Genomic DNA, 10,928 nt, shown 5'->3' with positions numbered 1-10,928 from the left:
TTTTTAAAAAAAAATTGACTTCAATAGGCTTGCTAAACGACGTCGTTTTGGGATGGTCTGAAATGCCCCAAAACAACGTCGTCTTGGAGACCAACCCGAGATCCGACCTAACCTTGGCAAGGATCCGCGTGTTTTTTAGTGGGGGGTCTAATTGTCGCCCTAGTCATTCCGCTTTTTCATTGTTTCTCAATCTAGTCCTAATTCCTTTATTTTTTCTTTTAGATTGTATCGTTAATTTCAAACCTCTTTCAATTTGGCCCTCAAACCATTGACCCCTCGGGGAAGGACGCATGTCGAGGAGTTTTGAGATATTTGCCCATTTAGCCCCTGTTATTTTTAGCGTGTTACGTTTTAGTCTTTTTTTATTTATTTACAATGTATACTCCTTAATTTCATTCTGACTTCAATTTGATCATTGGTTTATTCAACTTCAATTTTGTTTTTAAAAGCTGTTTTATTTATTATTTAATAATTTTATTTATTTATTTATTTATTTCATTCTGATTTCAATTTGATCCTTGGTTTATATTCCTTTTATGTATGTTTATATTTTATTATTATCATTATCATTATCATTATTATTTATGTTTCCTTTATTATTTAATTAGTATTAGAATAGTAATTAATGTGATTATCGCCACGCTATTATTAGTGCATTTTATTGTCATTATCTGTTTTTTATTGTTATTGCTATTTTATTATTGCTTTTATTTTTTGGCACTTCCATGTCTACTATTGAATCATGCATTTTCTATTTTATTCTTATTTCAAGTTACCTTATTTATTTTATTATTCTTATAATTTGATTATTAATAAAATTATTATTAATTAAATTAGTATTATTATAGTATTCCTTATTTACTTATTATATATTATTCTAATATTCTACTTATATAGCCATTTAACATTATTTCATTATCACTATATCATACATTATGTTTAAATATAATTATTCGTTTTTGTACTATGCCCAAATAAGTTAAATGCACATTACTTTAACTGTTACGTTTGTCTTCGTACGATGCATAAAAAGAAAATTTTTAAATCATGGTAATGTTCATTATTTTGGAATTAGAAAAATCGTGTTCCTAACTTACGGAATATGGCTTCTTTCTAAAACCAAGATAGTTGAATATTTACTTTAAAATAAATAAAAATGAGATTTAAGTAACGATCAATTGACATTTATTATCGTTTCCGAGGACTTAAGGCGTTGTGTCCTAACTTACGGGACATGATCCTTTTTCTCAATTAACTTGAAATAAGCCCTTTTCACGAAAATTACTTTAGTTAGGTAGTGCATTAATACAAAAAATGGATCGTGTTTTAAACTCTTTTCAGATTTTCAATTCTCAACACTAAGACATCAATGAATCAACTAGGTACCAATTTTAGGCGTTACGAGGGTGCTAATCCTTCCTCGTGCATACCCGACTCTCGAACCCATTTTCGGGATTTTGTAGACCAAAATCATTGCTTTAGTAAATCAAACCTTTTATTAAAACGATCAAATTGCGAGGTGATCTGATCACACATCATAAAAAGGATTGGTGGTAACTCCATTTTTGTTTTTTTAAAAAAATAAAAAAGTCAATTTAAAAAAAAGGTTTCGACAACTTGGCGACTCCACTGGGGAAAAAATAAGAGAGTAAAGCTGCAAGTTGATTACTTTTGGTCTTTTTGTCGAAAATTGATAATTTGGTTTAAATTTACGATCCCTTCGTTGCATTTTATCCTTCATATTTGTGGTATTCATCATTTTGTTACATAATGATATGTTTGCTTTGTTGGTTCGAGTATTTTGGTATATTTCCGAATATTGCATTACATAATTGTTCGATTTTGCCCTTATTAAGTGGGAGTGAGAAGCTATTCCTTCGTGAGGTCTTCACCTCTGTATAGGATAGTGGATCGCTTTCGGGATACATCCGTACCTATGTGTTCGTGAGGTCTTCATCTCCATATAGCCACAGGGAAATGTATTCCCTTGAACTAACCTCGGTCTGTATGAGCCTATAATAGGTGAGGATTGACGAATCTGTTGGTTCATGTACGCTTACTTTAGAATCGAACCGCATATAATGAGCCTTAAGAACCTACCCTAGGTAGAGCCATACTGAACTTCTAGTGGTCACTCGAATAGGTGCTCTATGTATTATTTCTTGCTTGCTTTAAAATCTAGATTTGTATTAAATATATTATTTCGTTTTGTTATGGTTGTTATTGCATTGCATTCTCATAATAGAAAAAGGGTGTTGATTCACGTTAAGTGCTAAATAGAGAGCTTGTCATGGAAAAGGGATTTCTTGATAAAGTGGAAGATAAAACGGCCGTCTAAATATGGTCCGAGAAGATGCAACAAGAGAAGGGTGACAGCCTGATAGAGGGATATGTGTCAGCATTATGGGATTTTACTCACATCAGTGTGACTCAGAATAATCTCCAAGAGTTGAAAGAGGTATGAGACTAATGGGATGACGAAATCGAGAAGTTATTCTACTGTAACTATGGTGATTTGTCTTATTTACTTGATGTCAAAGTAGATAAGCACTTATTCCGAGCTTTGGCCCAATATTGGAATCTCGTCTATAGCTGCGCTTTACTTTTGAGAAAGTAGACTTGGTGCCCACCGTAAAAGAGGACACAACTCTGATCCGTTACCCGAGGATCCAAGCCGACAAAGCTTATTCTAGAGCCGCAAATGTCTCGACTTTCTTGAAGAGACTAATGAGCATTATGGGGATGAGTGAGCAATGGGTCGCGACTTGAATTAAACAAAAAGGAGATAGTAAATGTATCCCTTGGAAAAGCTTGAGAGATTTGATCTTGGCACATCCAGATACAAAAAAAGGGTCGATGTCTTCGCTTTGAGTATTTACGGGTTGATTATTTTCCCCAAATCATTAGGGCACATAGATGATACAATTTCAGTCTTATTTGACCGGCTTGACAAAAGGGTCATGCCCGCCCTGGCAATTTTGACCGAAACTTTCAAATCTTTGAGTGCATGCCGGAGAGCGAGTGAAGGAAGATTTATCGAGTGTGCACAACTCTTGCTAGCCTGGTTTTACAGCCACTTTTGGAAGGTACAAAAGGTCATTTATCGAGTATTCTCCAAGAACTACTCTCTGTTGAAGGAATTTGTGGCTACGCCAAGGCGAGACGACATTTCGGAGGAAAAATGGATGGCAATTCTCCAGAGTCTCCAAGATGAATACATTGAATGGAGGGCTCCTTGGATGATCCCTAATGAGATTTTGTACCGATGTGAAGACTTCGACTGGGTCCCTCTACTCAGGATATGGGGAGCTATTGGATACGCCCCTTTACTTGTATTGAGACAGTATAGATCGAGGCAATTCATACCGACAACGCAAGGGTTGGATCAGTGCGATTTTGCGTACAAAGGTGATAATTACAAGAAGAATGTTCATGAAATATCGAACACTTGGAACCAAACACATAGAATGAAAATATTTGCCGCAAATCCCATGATGACCCCCGAATATGATTAGCGGTGGGGTAAAAGAGTCAATGACAATATCTCTGTGTCAAGTCAAGAAAACACTCGGCTAATAGAAGAACCCCTACAAATAATCTCGTCCGAGCTAGAAATCGTTAAGTAAGACTTTGAAAAGAGGAGTCTGGAGCTGGAAAAAAAAGATAAAACAATTAGAAGAGGAAAAGATGCAGCTAGGATTGGACGTCGACGTCCAGACAGTCTAATAATATATTATAAGAAGTTTCACTTGTCGATAAGGACTACTGAATTTTGTAAAACATCGGAGCAATGGCGATAAGAGATCAAAGAAGAAAAGATTAGAGCTGATCAATGGGAAAAGAAATTCCAAGATGCTCGAGTTCGAGAAGATGCTATAGAAAGGGATTTGTTAGAAAGCCAAAATGAAAAGGCTGGATTAAGAGTCCGAGTAGCAGAATTAGAAAGGTCACTGCGTCAATATCGTAGTCGCAACTCCGCAATTGAGTTAAAAGCAAGCCTAAATAAGATTGAAGAGTTGAAGAGAAAGATAAAAAAGCTCGAGACTGCACTGTAAAATTATGAACTTCAAGTTGAGCTTCTTGAAACAAACAATAAACACTGGAAAGAACAATTCCAACGCTCTCAAGGTCAGATTAAGGATAGAGATCATATCATAAGTGAAGCTGTGACTCAAGTACGGGAAATAGCCGACCATTTGCAAACCCTGGCGGTTCAAGCTGACATGCCGAGCTTAAGATACGAATCAGAGTCAGATCGGGGTCTAGAATTAGCCTTGCTTCTTAGGAAAGTCAAGGCTTTGAGTATTAGGGCAATGCCGTATGTGTAAAATGTATCCGTTTTATGTAAGGAGATTCATTTTCTAGTAAAGTTATTCTAATAGAATTGAATCAGAATCAATGCCTCTTTTGCATTCATTTTTAATTCATTAGCATTACATTTCATCATATGCATTAAGTTTCACAAAAAAGACCCTAATTAATTAAAATTATGACAGTTATCCTGAAAACCAACAAGAATTTACCAACCGAATATCGTTACAGTACCCGCGGTAAAACCGAAGCCATAGATCAAAGGTTAGAGAGATTAGAACAAATTTAGAAAGACATGCTAGATCAGTTGTAAGCCTAGTTGCAGGAACAATTAGCTAAGGTACAGTAACACATGAGGGATCAAATACAAGAGTCCAACGAAGTATGCTAAGCCAGTTGACCCAGTTATTGGCCGGAGGGACTAAAAAAGGGAAAAATATTGTGAATAACTCTGGGGATGATAATAAAGACCTTATATACCCCCTAGGCTTCACCCTAGTGAATGTCCAAGCCCAACCAGATACATATCCATGAAGGGTACCCATTACCATAAAACCTCAACAATATCAAGTCAACACTTTAGCACTAGATGAAATGGCCGAAATGGATAGAAAAAAGGTAGAATTTCCAAAAAAACTAGAAGATCGGTGCAAGTGGTTGGAAGAGAAATTCAGAGCTATGAAGAATGTCGATTACCTTTGCGGGGTTGATGCTAAGGAGTTGAACTTAGTCTCTGATCTAATGTTCCTACCAAAATTTAAAACTCTAGAATTTGAAAAATATAATGGGACTAGTTGTTCTGAAGTCCATATCACAATGTTCTGCCAAAAAATGACAGGATACTTCAATAATGACCAATTGTTAATTCACTACTTGCAGGATAGTTTGATCGGGCCAGCCGTCAAGTGGTACAACCAGTTAAACCGTGCCAAAATCAACTCATAGAAAGACGTGACACAGGCTTTCATGAAACAATACAGTAATGTGACCGACATGACACCCTATAGGATTACACTGCAAATCATGGAAAAGAAGCAAAGTGAAAGCTTCAAGCAGTATGCTCAAAGATGGAGAGAGGTGGCAACGCAAGTCCAACCACCTCTTCTGGAGAAAGAGACAACAATACTTTTCATAAACACTCTAAAATCTCAGTTCATTAACCATATGTTGGGAAGTGATACCAAGAGCTTTTCAGATATAGTAATATCCGGAGAGATGATTGAAAATGCAGTAAGGAGTGAGAAAATAAATACGGAGGAAAATTCTAAAAGATCAGCCCCGAGTGTGTATAAAGGTTATTCAAAACCGGTCACTATAGGCCAACCAAGGACCGTAACAACCAACCATCAAGGCCCTTCAAGGCAAGAATCTAAATTAAGACCAAACATAGAAAAACTCCAGTTTACACCCATCCCAATGACATATAGAGAGTTATATCAGAATCTATTCGATGCGCATGTGGTATCCCCGTTTTACTTAAAACCTATGCAACCTTCGTTCCCAAAATGGTATAATACGCATGCTCAGTGCGAGTACCATGCACAAATAATGGGGCACTCAATTGAGAACTGCACTGCATTTAAAAAGTTGATTGAAAGGTTCATCAAGATGGGGATCATGCAGTTGACGGTTGAAAAAGAAGTCTTACTTAGAAAATGACTCAGAAAATACCTTCAAAGAAAAGTCAAGGCACCAATACTGATGGACAAACGAGACCGCTTTGGCTTAGAATACAAGCCAAATGCGACGCAAAAGAAGAGGGAGTTAGAGAAGAAACAAGAAGGAAGAAGAGCGCAACTGAGTGGGAGAGGTCAAATAGGAACAATAACCTTTCCCCATATATCCAAAACGTTTGTCTCAAGAGAAATCATTTATCCTGAATGAAGAATGGCAGAAAAAGAAAGCTCAGAAGAAATATTGGGAAACTTGACATCAATACTATATCCGAAGAAGGAATTAGGGAAAACCTGTCAGGCATTCGTCCTTATATCCCCGGAAGTGTTCTGAATAATTAGACTACGGGAGATATCTCTATAATTTTTAGAACTAATTCAAAGTAATGTTCAAAACACACTTATTGTTCTAAGCCTGAGAGTAATAAGAATCTTTTTATGAAAAAAACATATGTACATTATTTTTATTTCAATAAAATGCATAGTTGTGTCTCATTTTGGCAAATATTCTTTTATTCTTTCTATTTCATTCATACTCATACCACACAGATAATTGTTCTTAGATTCATTTGTTCTTTGGGTCTTCTTTCGTTCCTATAACAGCTCTCCAGATACCAATGATATGAGCGACGCTACTACTGACTCATAATCTTCTTTTGAGCAAGATATGTGTCTAGAGGAACCTTAGGACTTTGAAAATGATCGATATTGTAACCTATCTCCTGATTTGTTAAGGATGGTAGAATAAGCGGAGAAACAAATTCTACCTTACAAAAAGTCAGTAGAAATTGTGAGCTTAGGAGATGGACAAGAAAAGAATGAGGTGAAGATTGGAGCTTGCACCACTCTAGAAACAAAGCGAAATCTCATTGAGTTACTCCAAAAATTCAAAGATGTTTTCGCATAGTCGTATGAAGAGGTGCCTGGGCTAAGTATTAATATCACGGTACACCGGCTCCCCATAAGAGAAGAATGTAAGCCAATTCAACAAAAAATTCGCAGGATGAATCCTAAAGTACTATTAAAAATAAAAAAAGAGGTCAAGAAACAATTTGACAATTAACTGAGAAATGCGACCCCATATTCTGTTTCCTTAAGAAACACAATCTAGGTGTATGGGATGAGGATTACCAGAAAACTTTTGACAATGTTAAACATTACTTGTCATATGCCCCATACTGATGCCACCTAGTCTAGATAAACCACTGATATTGTATTTGGCAGTATTTGAGAATTCTACGGGATGCGTGCTTGGCCAACACGATGAGTCAGGAAGGAAATAAAGAGTAATATATTACCTCAATAAGAAGTTCACTGAGTTTGAGACAAGATATTCACCAATTGAGAAGTTGTGTTGCCCCTTGATCTAGACAACCCGGAGACTGAAACAGTACATGCTATACCGCACAACTTGGTTAATCTAAAAATTAGATCCTCTAAAGTACATGATGGAGTCGATTGCTCTGAATGGAAGAATGGTTCGATGGAAAATTCTACTTTTTGAATTTGATATAATTGCAGTAAAAGGGAATGCAATAGCAGATTTTCTAGCCTGTAGAACTCTAAAAGATTACGAGTCTTTGAACTTTAATTTCCTGAATGAAGATCTGATGTATGTTGCAACCACTGAAGAAGGTGCTCAAGAAGAACATCCCTAGAAACTAAATTTTGACTGAGTGTCAAACGCTATGGGTAACGGAATAGGGGCAGTCCTGGTATCCCCAAACGGAGATCATTATCCATTTTCTAGTAAATTAGATTTTAATTGCATGACCAATATGACAGAATACGAAACATGCATGATGGGTATCCGAGCAACCATAAAATGCAAGATCAAAGTACTAGAGGTATATGGGGATTTTGCAGTAGTGATCTATCAACTCAGAGGTGAATGAAAGACAAGAGATCCCAAGTTGATTGAATATAAAAGGCTGGTCCTGGAGTTAATTAAAAACGTTGATGACATCACCTTCTGCTACCTTCTACGATATGAAAATCAGATGGCCGATACCCTAGCTACCTTAGCTTCCATGGTCAAAATAAACAAACAAGGAGATGTAAAACCGATCCAGATGAGTATTTATGAGGCTTCAACTCATTGTTACAACATAGAAGAAGAGGAAAAAGATGATCCCCATTGGTACCAAAATATACTGTGATATGTAAAGAATCGTGAATACCCTGATCAGGTGACCGAGAAAGATAAAAGGATGCTGAGAAGACTGGTCAATGACTATGTCTTAGATGGGGAGATCACGTATAAAAGAAGAAAGGATCAAGTGCTACTAAGTTGTGTGGATGCTGTTGAGGCCAAAAAGATTTTGGAAGAAGTCCACGAGGGCGTTTGCGAAACACATACTAATGGTTTTACAATGCCTAGACAAATCATGAGATTCGGGTATTATTGGTCTACCATGGAAGGGGATTGTATCAATTATGCCAATAGATGTCATAAGTTCCAAATTTATGGAGACAAAATTCATGTGCCTCATTCACCTCTTCATGTTATGGCTTCTCCATGACCTTTCTCTATGTGGGGCATAGATGTCATTGGGCCGATCTTGCCAAAATCTTTCAATGGGCATCGATTCATCTTTGTGGTCATTGATTACTTCACCAAGTGGGTAGAGGCCACTTCTTACGCCAATGTCACAAAGTCAACAGTCAGCAAATTCTTAAAGAAATAGATCATATATCGGTATGAGATGCCGGAAAGGATTATATCTGACAATGCATTGAATTTGAACAACAGCATAGTAGCGAAGGTCTGTAGTCAATTCAAGATCAAACATCACAAATCATTACCATATCGCCCAAAAATAAATGGTGCAGTGGAGGCAGCCAATAAGAACATTAAGAAGATCGTAAGGAAAATGATAGAGCCTTATAAAGATTGGCATGAGAAGTTACTATTTACCCTCTATGCTTATCGAACATCTATCAAGACGTCCACTGGGGCAACGCCTTTCTCATTAGTTTATGGAAGGAGGCGGTCTTTCCCATTAAAGTCGAGATTCCTTCTCTCTGAGTTTTGTCAGAATTGAAGTTAGATGAAGCAGAATGGATCCAATCCCGATATGATCAGCTGAACTTGATTGAAGAGAAGAGGTTGAGGGTTATCCGCCATGGTTAGATGTACCCCAGAGAATTTCATGAGGGGACCTAGTATTGAAAAAGATCATTCCCGTACAAAAAGACTTCAGAGGAAAATGGATGTTAAATTGGGAAAGACCTTATGTGGTAAAGAAGACCTTTTCTGAAGGAGCACTGATTTTGACCGAGATGGATGGAAAAACCTGCCTAATCCTGTGAATTCAGATTCAGTCAAGAAATACTTTACCTAAAAAAAAGGGGAGAGGCTAAGGCGAAAACTCGCAAAGGGCGCATTGAGACTAAAGGGGTTTTGAGTTGAAAACCCAGAAAAGGGCAGCTTAAATTTGGATTGAAGATTGAACATGTGATGGTTGGGTCTTCTCGGAAGGAAGAATGTTACATCTTGGGGTATCAACAAAGTACTCTAGATCTCCTAAACACATATCAGGCTTAAAAAGGGTCCTAAAAAATTTAGTGCAGAGAAGCTCATCCCAAAACACCAAATTGAAAGAGGTTTGAAATTAACAGTACAATCTAAAAGAAAAAAATTTAAAGGAATTAGGACTAGATTGAGAAATAATGAAAAAGCGAAAGGATTGGGGCGGCAATTAGACCCCACTAAAAACATACGGATCCTTGCCAGGGTCAGGTCGAATTTCGGGTCGGTCTCCAAAACGACGTTATTTTGGGGCATTTCAGACCATCTTAAAAAGGATGCGTGTCTAGGAGTTTTGGGATGTTTGCCCATTTAGCCCCTGTTATTTTTAGCGTGCTACGTTTTAGTCCTTTTTAGTCTTTTTATTTATATATTTACAATGTATACTCCTTAATTTCATTCTGATTTTAATTTGATCCTTGGTTTATTTAACTTCAATTCTGTTTTTACAAGCTGTTTTATTTATTATTTTATTTATTTATTTATTTCATTCTGATTTCAAATTCATCTTTTCCTTTTATGTACTTTTATATTTTATTATTATTATCATTATTATTTATGTTTCCTTTATTATTTAATTAGTATTAGAATAGTAATTAATGTGATTATCGCCACGCTATTATTAGTGCATTTTATTGTCATTATCTCTTTTTTGTGTTCTTGTTATTTTATTATTGCTTTTATTTTTGGCACTTTCATGTCTACTATTTGTTAATCATGCATTTTTATTTTTATTCTTATTTCAAGTTACCTTATTTATTTTATTATTCTTATGATTTGATTATTAATATTAATATTATTATTAATTTCATTAGTATTACTATAGTATTCCTTATTTACTTATTATATATTATTCTAATATTCTACTTATATAGCCATTTTACATTATTTCATTATTACTATATCATACATTATGTTTAAATATAATTATCCGTTTTGTACTATGCCCAAACAAGTTAAATGCACATTACTTTAAATGTTACGTTCGTCTTCGTACGATGCATAAAAAAGAATTTTTTTAAATCAAGGTAATGTTCATTATTTTGGAATTAGAAATGTTGTGTTCCTAATTTACGGAATATGAGTTCTTTCTAAAACCGAGATAGTTGAATATTTACTTTAAAATAAATAAAAATGAGATTTAAGTAACGATCAATTGACGTTTATTCTCGTTTCCAAGGACTTAAGCATTGTGTCCTAACTTACGAGACATGATCCTTTTTCTCGATTAACTTGAGATAAGCTTTTTTCGTGAAAATTACTTTAGTTAGGTAGTGCCTTAATACAAAAATGGAACTCTTTTCAAATTTCCAATTCTCGATACTAAGACATCAATTAATCAATTAAGTATCAATTTCGGGTGTTACGAGGGTGCTAATCCTTCCTCGTGCGTAACCAACTCCCGAACCCATTTC

The sequence above is a fragment of the Gossypium raimondii genome, chromosome 7 (genome assembly GCF_025698545.1).
Source record: "Gossypium raimondii isolate GPD5lz chromosome 7, ASM2569854v1, whole genome shotgun sequence".
NCBI lineage: Eukaryota > Viridiplantae > Streptophyta > Magnoliopsida > Malvales > Malvaceae > Gossypium > Gossypium raimondii.
Note: the sequence above shows the minus strand (reverse complement) of the source record.